Genomic DNA, 12990 nt, shown 5'->3' with positions numbered 1-12990 from the left:
ATAATTTTATCATTCATCACATTCAACATAAAATAAAAATGAATTTAAAAAATCCAACAGTGGTCATATCAGTGTTTCAGAACATTTCGCCTAATAAAACAAACAAAAACAGTCTTGGATTCAATCACCAGGTAAAGAGAAGTTCTCAAGTGAGGTCTGCAGTCACATTTTCTTAGAAGGGAAACTTTCTACTTTTGTAAAACATCCACATTGAACTAGTGGTGAGTGGAGACCACAGGTCTCAACATCATTACCACAAACAGACATGGAGGTAGTATGGACACTCCATATTACTGTCAGGACACACACACACACACACACACACACACACACACACACACACACAATAGTTCAAAGATATCACCTAAGTAGAGAGAAAACCACTTAATTAGATGCAAGACAAATTAATCAATATTAATTGATTTGACTTAAGAGCATCCAGTAAATGAAAGTCATATCTATCTCTGTGTAGGTTTCTGTCACCTAAATATAGCTTTAAGCCTGTCAGTGTTATAGAAGGATGCTCAATGTCATTGGTATTATGTCATTCTTCTAGGTTTCAGGAGTTGGTTTCCCAAGGTCATAAAATCTCATTGCATTAGAAACATAAGCAATCTGGGAGATGGCACAATATAGATCATACTCCCAGAGGCTTAATATGCAAATTATGAGTTATCATAATGACCTTTTAGCTACACCTGTAACCTCCACAATACTGACTGGGAAGCAGACAAGCAGCATGTTTAGCCTATTGCTGACCTTGAGTTAGTTACTCATTCACCAAAGCTCTATTTGAATTCAACACTGGCATTCATACTTGAACTTAGACTAGAAACAGAGACATTGCATGCATACAAAAATGATTAATTTCAGAATTCAATTAACTGATAAACTGTTTCATTGTTCTTTAGGTGTTTTTTCTGTTTCTGGTTTTAAAATTAAGTCCTTTTTAAATAAGTTTTAGTAAAACTGCTTGAATCAACCTTCTAAGACTTGTTCTAATGGTATCTGTTTTTCTTAGCTATTTATAGCAATCATCTGTTTATCTGTACAAAAACAGGTATTGACTACATTCTATGTTTATACTGTGCTAGACACTAGTGGAATAAACAGGTATAAAAACGATTGCGAGTTTTATAATCTCATTGGGAAAGAAAGCCAGTGCCAAAGGGGTATGGTGCTGAGTATAAATTCTGCAGTTTTTATAAAATTTTTTTTCAACGTTTTTTATTTATTTTTGGGACAGAGAGAGACAGAGCATGAACGGGGGAGGGGCAGAGAGAGAGGGAGACACAGAATCGGAAACAGGCTCCAGGCTCCGAGCCATCAGCCCAGAGCCCGACGCGGGGCTCGAACTCACGGACTGCGAGATCGTGACCTGGCTGAAGTCGGATGCTTAACCGACTGCGCCACCCAGGCGACCCTAAATTCTGCAGTTTTTAAAAAGGTGAGATGATTGTAAACCTCCATTGTCAGAGAAAGCTGCATAGCAATGGGGGAAAATATTCCCTGTATGCCGGAAGGGGATGAACTGCCAGGGGTTGGGGTAGGATGAAATGGGTGAAGACAGTCCAAAAGTATAAACTTCCACTTATGAAATAATCATGAAGATATAATGTATACCATGATGACTGTAGTTAATAATTCTATATTATATATTTGGAAGTTGCAAAAAAGAACAGATCTTAAAAGTCCTCATCACAAGAAAACAATATGTTATGTAACTATGGTGATAAATTTTAACTAGATTTATTGTAGTGATCATTCCACAGTATATACAAATACTGAATCATGTTGTATATATGAAACTTATGTTATATGTCAGTTATACCTAAAAAAAAAAAAGCATCCCTGTGTAAAGAAAAAAAGTGAAAAGGCAAGAAAGAAAAAATTATATAAGGGCCATTGAGGCAATGGTTCTTCCTGGATCAGATGGTTAACGTCAAAATAAAGTAGCAAGCGGATTTTAAGGATATATAAAGACCAGATTATAGAGCTCTATTAAAGGTAAAGGGGTCTAGAAGAATATTTCAATGATTTAAGCAACTGAGATTCTGTTGGTGTGATTAAAACTAAATTCTTAAAACAAAAAACTAACTTCTTACCTCAAAATGAGTGATTTTTTTGTAGTTAGCATAGATTCATATATAACCCCTTTCCATACCCTTTAGGGAAAAGGAGGGGCTCTAGTCCAAGAGAACTACCATTGCTAGTTATTCCCTATGGGTTATAGTTTCTGCTGCTGATAAGGGAGCTTCTAGGGAGGGAGTGACTCTAGCAGTCTACGAGTGCCCAAGGATCCTGGCTGCTTCTGCAGAGAAGAAACAACTCAGCTGCCAAAGCGTTTCAGCAGGTATAACAGCAGCAACACAGACCAAGGGCAGGTCCTGCCGCCTTACTTGGCCCTGAGAGAAGCCCTAAATCCTCTCCATTCACAGGACCGCCCAGCTTCTGGGGCCAGGCTGTAAAAACACAAGTAATAAAATGATCTTATCGAAACTCACTGAAAAACATATTCCAACACTTGAAACATTGAACTGTTTCCTCTGAGCCACTTTAATGAAAGTGTACCGTCCAACTTTGCATTAAGCCAACAAATTACAAAACTTCTTGTTCCTAGTAAATGGGTTACGGTAAGCATGAGGTTTGGGAGAGAAAAATAGTTCCTAGGTGCATTGACAGGAATATGGAATAAAGGCAAGCAAGGTATCTGACAAGTAAATTTACCAGTTCTACCTTAGGTATGTTATGCTGAGGTAAGAATGATTTATATAGACCAAAACTTTGTCAATTCATTACTGGAATTCAGAGAGGAGTTGGGTCTAAAAATAAATTATTGAGAAATAGCATGGTGATATTGTTTAAAATCATGACTAGAAAGCCAGTCACAAAGAACTACATATTGTGCAATCCCAATTAAAATAAATGTCCAGAATAGGCAAATCTATGAAAACAGAAAGTAGATTAGTGGTTGCCTAGAGTTTCAAGAAAGAGATGAGACATTGTAGGCTGATGGTTGGGAGTGCACGGTTTATTTTTTGGGTAACGAAAATTTTATAAAAATGATTGTGATAATATGTACCCTGTGAATATGCTAAAATATACTGACTTGTATATGCTTTATATGGTGATTATATGGTAAGTTATATCTTAATAAAGCTGCTAAAAACAAAATTGTAACTACAAATGAGTTATCAGAAGGATAAAAAAAAGAAAATTCAAAGGACTATAAAGACTGAGGAGTAGCTATAATTAAAGGGAAAAATAAAGGACATAAAGAGACAACCAATACATTCAAAAATCTTATTGAGCAAATGTCTAGCTTTGAAGTAAACTGAGTAAAAGGTACATATGCAAGATTTTCCTATGGGAAAAGGAAAATGGCAGCTTTAAGTAGCTACAAAGCTCTGTCCAAATTCTAGAATTGTGATAGATTAGGGGCACTATCTAGTCCACAATTTCTTAGAATAGAGTGGCAGAGGACAAATCCAATCAAATCTTTAGAAGGATGCTTAAAGTCAAGAATGAGAGTGAACAAGAAGCAAATGCCAGGACCAAAGGGTCAAAAGCAGGATTATAAAAGTGGAATGGAGTCCAATGTTATATACTCTCCAGAAAGGAGCTGTAAGATAATACAAGGATGCATTAAGTCATATGGTAAATTATTTATTGAACATTAATTATATAATAAAGAACAAAAATTTTAATGTCTTTCCTGATGGAACGAATAGTTGACTAACAAAGGTAGATAGTTAATAATCACTGATAAAAATGCAAAGTTCTAACTGGAGGAAGTGTTAAAAACAAGAGTTATCAGGATTCTAAAAATCCATCGTGGGACGACTGTTATCATGGAGACAGAAAAAGCTAAATTGAGAAAGTAATGCTTGAATTGCATTTGAGAATAAAAATAAATAAAGAGGTATCTGGGGAAAGTATATTGGATACAAAGGATTGAAGAATGCTTGTGAATGGGACAAAGAAACTAAGAGTTTCTGGCTCAGTTAAGCATCCGACTTCAGCTTAGGTCATGATCTCATGGTTCGTGAGTTCAAGACCCACGTCAGGCTGTGTGCTGACAACTCAGAGCCTGGAGCCTGTTTCAGATTCTGTGTCTCCCTCTCTTGCTGCCCCAACCCCATTCATGCTCTGTCTCTCTATCTCTTTCAAAAAAATAAACTTTTTTTTTTTTTTTTAATTAGAAACTAACAGTTTCTTTGGTGGTTACAGACCATGCAGGGTCTTACAAGTCATATAAAAGAGATTTTCTTTATCCAAAGAACAGTGGGAAGGGTGCCTGGTGGCTCAGTTGGTTAAGTGTCCAACTTCAGCTCAGGTGATGGTCTTGTGGTTCGTGAGTTTGAGCCCCATATCGGGGCTGTCAGCCCAGAGTCTGCTTCACATCTTCTGTCTCCCTCCCTCTTCCTCTCTCAAAAATAAATAAACATAAAAACAAAACAAAACAAAGAACAATAGGAAATTGTCAAAAGATTTTAAGTGTTGGGAGCATGGCAACATAATCAAATTAACATTTGCAGTATAAAGAACTGAAGAAAGGCTGAGTGAATGTAGATAGGATGGAATGGCATCATCTAGGCAAAAGATCATGGTAGCTTGGATAGGGTGGTAGTGATCATGGGGGAGATGGAGAATAAAGGGGCAAGTTCATATAATATTTAAGAAGAAATTTTGGCAGGGCTTCTTAAAGCACTGAATAAAGGGTGACAAAGGAAAAAGAAAAGGGTATCAGGCTTTATCTGGTGCTTTTGGCTTATGCCACCAGATGGTGCCATTCTTTAGATAAGCAACAATGGAAGGAGTGGAACTGGAAGAGAAAGATAACAAGTCCAGCTTTGCATCTCCATATAGGTGGTAGTCAGAGCACTGGATATGGATCAAACCACCAAGGGAATAATGAGTGAAGAATGAGAAAGTTAAAAAACAAAACAAAACAAACAAACAAAAACCAGGATAGGGTGCATGGGTGGGTCAGTCATTAAGCATGGGACTTTTGATTTCAGCTCAGGTCATGATTTCACTTTGTAAGTTAGAGCCTTGCATCTGGCTCCATGTTGACAGCGTGAAGCCTGTTTGGGATTCTCTCTCTCCTTCCCTCCCTGCCCCTCTCTCTCTAAAAATAAATAAACTTAAAAAAAAAAAAACACAGAGATGTACTGAGGTAATATGTAAAGAAGAAAGAGAAGGAATGGATAAAATTCAGAAGGAAAAGGAAGGGGGAGCCCTAACATGGAAACTCAGGAAGGATAGTTTTCAAGGAAAGGGTGACCATCAGTTTCAAGTTATTCTGAAATACTGAGAGATGTTACTATAAACGGCCATCAGGAGGAGCAGCAGAGAGGTCACTGGTGAATTCATTGAGTGCTGTACCAGGGCAGAAAATGGGCAGGAAGCTAGACTGCAATGACATTAAGTGGGAGTGGGATATACTGAGATAATGAAATTCTGAAAAAATAAAAATGATAATTCTTAAAACTTCTCTGGTACTTAAAGGAAGGAGATGAGATGGTAGTGATACGGGTAGGTGGTAAACCAAAGGACTTTAATTCATGTGTTGATTTTTAATGGACACAAACATGAAAATATATGTTTTCAATTAGTGGGAAAATAATTCCACTTGAAAAAGAAAAGTTGAGTACAAGATAATAGATAGTGACAATTTCTGAAAGTAAAGACGGGAAATGAAATGCAAAACACCGGCAAAGAGTTTGATGTTAGCTACAATGCTTTGAATAGCCAGAGCTGGTTAAGATATTTATGAACCTGTGGGTGTGTGGCATGTGAATATAAAAGTCTCATTTAATGACAGAGGTTGTGATAGGTAAAATCAGGTAAAGATTTCCTTGTTAAAGGAGGCCTCTGAATGTTTCTAAGCATGGGATATGAGTCAACCACAGAGAAGAGATAGAGGAGGAATGTAATCTCTGTAATTGCTACTCTGTGGAACATTACCCGCAATAAAGAGATGAAAGGGGAAAGGACTACTGAGCTGCATAAACTCTTTGAAGACTTTTCCTATTTTTTTGGTTTTTGTGTATCTCATCTCCCAAGTCCACAACTTTCCACATCTGTCTAGTTAATAATGTGTTACATAATTCTAGTAGACCAATATTCCCAAATTGATTTGCTTATTTTGAAAATTAAACATTAACAAGAATATTCAATTCATAGTCCTAGTTAAGATGTATTTATTTTTGCCTATAGTGTTTAGAAGAATCTCCTGAGAACCTAGACAGAGAGAGCTAGAGGTGATCTTTTTTTCGTAGTCTCTTACTTTTTCCCTGACAAGAACATAACAAAATTATATACTTCAAAAATTGAACTGTTGATTTACTATAAACCCATTTTAGTATCCCACATAAAATCATTTAGAAACCTCATTTCTACAATGCCCTTATCACGCTATATGGTGCAATAATGAGGCATTTCTCTTTTCTTTACTGGAAATGGCTAAAATAGCATATAATTATGGGAATGTATTATTTTCTAGACTTAAATTGATGCTTTTTGATAGACATACCATACTTTGGGGCATTTGTATTGGACTGGTAAAGACAGGAATATTAAAAGCATTAAAATTAAAATTAAAGAAATACAAGTTAACGAAATAGAAATCTACCTTGGACATAATTCACAATGTCTTTTACACTGTGTCTTAGCCCATTTAGGTTATAAAATACCACAGATTGGGTGGCTTATAAAAAACAGAAATATGAGAGCAACATGACTAAGATTTATTGTGATACTGTGACCCATACCTCACCCTCAACTCTCCATCTGTGAGCAAGACACACTGCAGTGGTAGGAAATACAAAGAGAATGTGAAAGACCACAATCAGAAATGGATGGAACAGCATGTTCAGAGTCTGATCTACAAAACAAGGAAAGATCCCTCCTACACCATTCTCTTCTCCTCCTCCTATAGGGGCAATGAGGCCACCTCCCTCTAGTCTCCTTGGTCCTCCTCGCCCTCATCTGATGCCAGCACGCCTTGTGGGGGCCCTTCTGTGATGCCAATGATGGGCCCTCCTCCTCCGGGGATGATGCCAGTGGGAGCTGCTCCTGGAACGAGGCCACCTCTGGGAAGCCACATGCTAATGACACCAGACCCCCCAGTGATGAGGCCTCCTGCCATTTCATCATCGTGCCTACTTGGCCAAGAAGGACTTATCACACAGATAAGGACTTATCACACAGATAAGGAGAGAGGGGAACTTCTTTCAATCCATTTTGTATCCCTTGTTCTACTTCACCAGATCATGGTGCTATGACTTTGGGTGTTTGCTAACAGCGTGACAAGGAAGACTTGCTCCCTCTTCCTATCAAAGACAGACTAGTTTTGGCAGGGGAATAGATGGATCAGAAAAAAAAAAAAAGCACTTTTCATTTGTACTGTGAAATGTGAAAATAAAATTGTCAACTGTTTTAGTTAAGAATAACACAGAGAAACTTATTTCTCATGTCCTGGAGGCTAGCACTGTCTGAAATTAAGGCCAGGTGAGGCCCTTCTCCAGTCACAATTCTGTCATCGTATGTTGGGCAGAACTGGCAAGCTAGTTCTCTGTGGCTTCCTTTATAAGGACATTATAACATTCATGCAGGCTCTGCCCTCCTGACCTAAACACCTCCCAAAGGCTCTGTACCTCCTAATACCATCACATTGGGCATTACATTTTCAACACATGAATTTGGACGCGGGGGGTACATACATTCAGATCATAGCACATTGTAACATATATTTTTACCTATACCAGTTCAAATGTAAACAGCACCATTTGTTGTTGTTTTAATTAAAGTTTAATTTGAAAGAGAGAGAGAGAGAGAGAGGGAGGGAGGGAGGGAGGGAGGGGGAGAGAGGAGAGGAGGGGCAGAGAGAGAGAGAGACAGAGACAGAATCCCAAGTGGACTCCAAACTATCAGCACAGAGCCCAGTGTGGGGCTCAAACTCACAAATCACAAGATCATGCCCTGAGCTGAAATCAAGAATCAGACACTTAACCGGTTGAGCCACCCAGGCACCTGACACCTCCATTTCTTTATGCCAAATAAACCTGAATATACTGAACCAAATTATTTGCAGGAAGCCAGCAAGGCTGATGGAACATCTAATGTGCTAATTAGCTGGCAGAACTTCTCCTCTAATGGCACATCTTCTCCTATTCAAAATAACCATGACAAGATTGGAGCAAATCACATCTGTCACCTGTTAAGATTATCATAATATTCTGGCTAAAAATGCCTTTGCAAGTACTATTATATTCTCTGGACAGTTTAGAAAAGCATAGTCATGATATTTTCCTATGTAGTAGCTTTAAATTGTTTCATAAGTAACCATTACAGAAAAGTGGAAAAAATGCACAATTTGTACATAATACATGGCTGTTAGAGTTGATCAAATAGGAAGCAGTTTTAAATGCAATATATTCCTTCACTCTTTCCTAGAAGGGATACACACAATTATTCTAGAAAGTTAGTTAAACTAGCTTTGATTCTTTCCCTAAGTTGTAAAGTTCTTCATTTCAACCTTTTGGAAATTGTATAAGCTAACATAACTCCTAATATCACAATTTCCATTGTAATTTCTGGATATAAACATTTATATAGCATTTTTTGAAAATTAAACTACATAAAAATATTAGTAAAAATTTATGGTAAGATTTTCACAGAAGGCAATGACAACTTGCCCTTTCCTACTTTACATCCTGGACTGCCCCTTAGACAGCATGGGGGATGGGGGTAAAAATTAAAGTACAGGAAGAATGAAACCTGAGTTTTAACTCCTACTCAACCACTGGCATACCTAAAGAATTAGCCTAGTGCATTGTGGACTGAAATAATAAGAGCAATCTTTATATATTTGACAGGTTGTCTTATACAAAAGATATTAGACTTAATCTATGTGCCTCCAAAGGTCTTTTGATTCAAGATGAGAATGCTTTCTAGATATCAAACCTAAAAGGGCTACCCCTAAGAAGAAATGAAATCATCAGTATTCCTAGGACATCAAACCAGGTTTCTAGCAACTTAGATACCTCAGTGTTCCACTCTAAATATGAGAGTCACTGATTCTATGATGTTTTCTGAGCCTCAATTTACTCATCTCAGAAAGAAGAAGACATAAGAGCTAAAGAGTAACGCAGTCAAATTTTAAATTGGGATACCCCTTGGCACAAAAACAGACACATAGACCAATGGAATAGAATAGAAACCCCAGAACTAGACCCACAAACGTATGGCCAACTCATCTTTGACAAAGCAGGAAAGAACATCCAGTGGAAAAAAGACAGCCTCTTTAACAAATGGTGCTGGGAGAACTGGACAGCAACATGCAGAAGGTTGAAACTAGACCACTTTCTCACACCATTCACAAAAATAAACTCAAAATGGATAAAGGACCTCAATGTGAGACAGGAAACCATCAAAACCTTAGAGGAGAAAGCAGGAAAAGACCTCTCTGACCTCAGCCGTAGCAATCTCTTACTCGACACATCCCCAAAGGCAAGGGAATTAAAAGCAAAAGTGAATTACTGGGACCTTATGAAGATAAAAAGTTTCTGCAGAGCAAAGGAAACAACCAACAAAACTAAAAGGCAACCAACGGAATGGGAAAAGATATTCGCAAATGACATATCGGACAAAGGGCTAGTATCCAAAATCTATAAAGAGCTCACCAAACTCCACACCCGAAAAACAAATAACCCAGTGAAGAAATGGGCAGAAAACATGAATAGACACTTCTTTAAAGAAGACATCCGGATGGCCAACAGGCACATGAAAAGATGTTCAGCGTCGCTCCTTATCAGGGAAATACAGATCAAAACCACACTCAGGTATCACCTCACGCCAGTCAGAGTGGCCAAAATGAACAAATCAGGAGACTATAGATGCTGGAGAGGATGTGGAGAAACGGGAACCCTCTTGCACTGTTGGTGGGAATGCAAATTGGTGCAGCCGCTCTGGAAAGCAGTGTGGAGGTTCCTCAGAAAATTAAAAATAGACCTACCCTATGACCCAGCAATAGCACTGCTAGGAATTTATCCAAGGGATACAGGAGTACTGATGCATAGGGCCACTTGTACCCCAATGTTCATAGCAGCACTCTCAACAATAGCCAAATTATGGAAAGAGCCTAAATGTCCATCAACTGACAAATGGATAAAGAAATTGTGGTTTATATACACAATGGAATACTACTTGGCAATGAGAAAGAATGAAATATGGCCTTTTGTAGCAACGTGGATGGAACTGGAGAGTGTGATGCTAAGTGAAATAAGCCATACAGAGAAAGACAGATACCATATGGTTTCACTCTTATGTGGATCCTGAGAAACTGAACAGGAACCCATGGGGGAGGAGAAGGAAAAAAAAAAAAAGAGGTTAGAGTGGGAGACAGCCAAAGCATAAGAGACTGTTAAAAACTGAGAACAAACTGAGGGTTGATGGGGGGTGGGAGGGAGGAGAGGGTGGGTGATGGGTATTGAGGAGGGCACCTTTTGGGATGAGCACTGGGTGTTGTATGGAAACCAATTTGACAATAAATTTCATATATAAAAAAAAAATAAAAAATAAAATATAAAAAAAAATTAGCATTTAAAAAAAAAAAAGAAAATGAAGGGGAGATTCCCCAATACTTGAGTCATAAAAATTTGGTGTTCATCAATGTGAGATTAAAAATTATAAATTCATTTATTTCTACAACACCTTACAGGGTTTTTAAAAAAATGTTTTAATTGTAATAAAATAAATATTAAAAACTGAGAACAAACTGAGGGTTGATGGGGGGTGGGAGGGAGGAGAGGGTGGGTGATGGGTATTGAGGAGGGCACCTTTTGGGATGAGCACTGGGTGTTGTATGGAAACCAATTTGACAATAAATTTCATATATAAAAAAAATAAAAAATAAAATATAAAAAAAAAATTAGCATTGAAAAAAAAAAAGAAAATGAAGGGGAGATTCCCCAATACTTGAGTCATAAAAATTTGGTGTTCATCAATGTGAGATTAAAAATTGTAAATTCATTTATTTCTACAACACCTTACAGGGTTTTTAAAAAAATGTTTTAATTGTAATAAAATAAATATAATTTAAAATTTAAAAATAAATAAATAAATAAATAAATAAACCTCTCTTTCTCTGCCAAAAAATAAATAAATAAATAAATAAAATTGGGATACCCCTATCTCAATAAAGAGATAAAGAGACAAAAAAATATGAGCTCTGTTATAGAAACCCCAGTAGGTACCTCCACTATAAAGAGCTTCATCCTAATATTTAACAATTGCTAACTCATGGTTTCCTTATGCTGATTGTGCATGTGTGGTTAAATTAGAGGGAAAAAACACAATTCATTAGTTTTGGCTTAGTATCTCATTATCATTGTTACCTGTCTAGAACTTGTTAAACTTTTGGTCACTGAATTTTTTGCTGTGTTGACTGATTTCACATAAAAATGATACACAATGAAATAAGAAATGAAGTATTTCAAAATTCCTGTTTAATCTGAATTGGTTTTCTTATGCATTATGGCTAAATAATGCATTTCTTTGTAATTGATACGAGATTTTCAAATGTGGAATACTTTTATTATGGGTTATATGTTCAAATAAGGTATGTATAGGGGTGGCTTGGTCGGTTGAGCATCCGACTTTAGCTCAGGTCATGATCTCATGGCTCGTGAGTTCAAGCCCCACTTGGGGCTCTGTGCTGACAGCTGACAACCTGTTTCAGATTCTGTGTCTCCCTTGCTCTCTGCCCCTCCCCTACTTGTGCTCTCTCAAAAATAAACATTTTTTAAAAAATAGGGTGAGTATAGTTAATACTGACAACATTTTAAATATAAAGTAGCATCTTGATATATACCATAAATCTCCTGATTACTTATGAAACTATTCAATGGGACAGCATACATATCTATATAACATGTAGCCTTTTAAAGCTGGATATGAGTATTTGTATGAAGACTATTATCATAGATTAATAAATGTTTATTACTTCTGGTTCCAGATCTTTTGACCCATCCCACCTGACACTTTAGATGATATTAATCAATAAGTGCTGAAACACAACAGATTTACTTTACTTCTTTCCCCAGCACTTTTTCTTCTGTAGATATCCACATTTTGAAAAAACTTGTCTTTATCCATAAACTCAAACAAAATATTTAATCCTCTAAAATTATATTCTTGGCAGTAAACTATACATTAAAATCACCTTAATGCTCAATCTGTTTCTTTTCCATAATCCCAACCATCTGACTTTCACTCAGCGGGACAACTTATGCTGTTCATTCTAGAATGTGCTTTCCTCCTTTGTCAGCCAGGCCAGCTGTTACTCATCTTTAAAGGCCTAGTTCAAATGTCAACATGATGCAACTTGCCTCAAGACCTTCAGGGATAAGTAGTTGCTTCATCATCCATATTTCTAAAGAGTGTTATATTTATCTGCAAGTGCACTTTTGTTCTGTTAGAAATTTAACACTTAAAACAGTTGTCAATTACATTACAGTGCAATGAATTTTGTAACTTACCATCATTCAACATTCCTAACCATTATCCCAGAGAAAACTATAGCAAAACAAAATTTAAACTAAATGTATTATTTTTTTAATTGATGTATAACAAATTACCATAAATTTAATGGCTTAGGTGCACCTGGGTGGCTCAGTCGGTTAACTGTCCAACTTCAGCTCAGGTCATGATCTTGAGGTTCGTGAGTTCCAGCTCCACATTGAGCAGCTCAGAGCCTGGAGCCTACTTCAGATTCTGTGTCTCCCTCTCTCTCTCTGCCCCTCCCCCACTCATGCTGTGTGTCTCTCTCTCAAAAATAAATAAATATTAAAACAAATAAATAAATTTAATGGCTTAAAACAATATCTGTTTATTATCTCACAATATCTATATATCTGGCTCTCTGTCAGGGTCTCCCCAAGCTGAAATCCCATGGCCATCATGGGCACTTCATAACATAAATGT

At 37.1% G+C, this 12990-nt stretch overlaps 1 pseudogene; it reads left to right on the top strand.

Moving 5' to 3' along the window:
- Nucleotides 1–6741: 6741 nt before the first annotated feature.
- On the top strand, nucleotides 6742–7289 carry LOC122468095 (annotated as a pseudogene).
- Nucleotides 7290–12990: the final 5701 nt, after the last annotated feature.

Source organism: Prionailurus bengalensis, chromosome B3 (assembly GCF_016509475.1).
Source record: "Prionailurus bengalensis isolate Pbe53 chromosome B3, Fcat_Pben_1.1_paternal_pri, whole genome shotgun sequence".
In the NCBI taxonomy this organism is placed as follows: Eukaryota; Metazoa; Chordata; class Mammalia; order Carnivora; family Felidae; genus Prionailurus; species Prionailurus bengalensis.
Note: the sequence above shows the minus strand (reverse complement) of the source record. Positions and strands in the feature narration are given on the sequence as shown.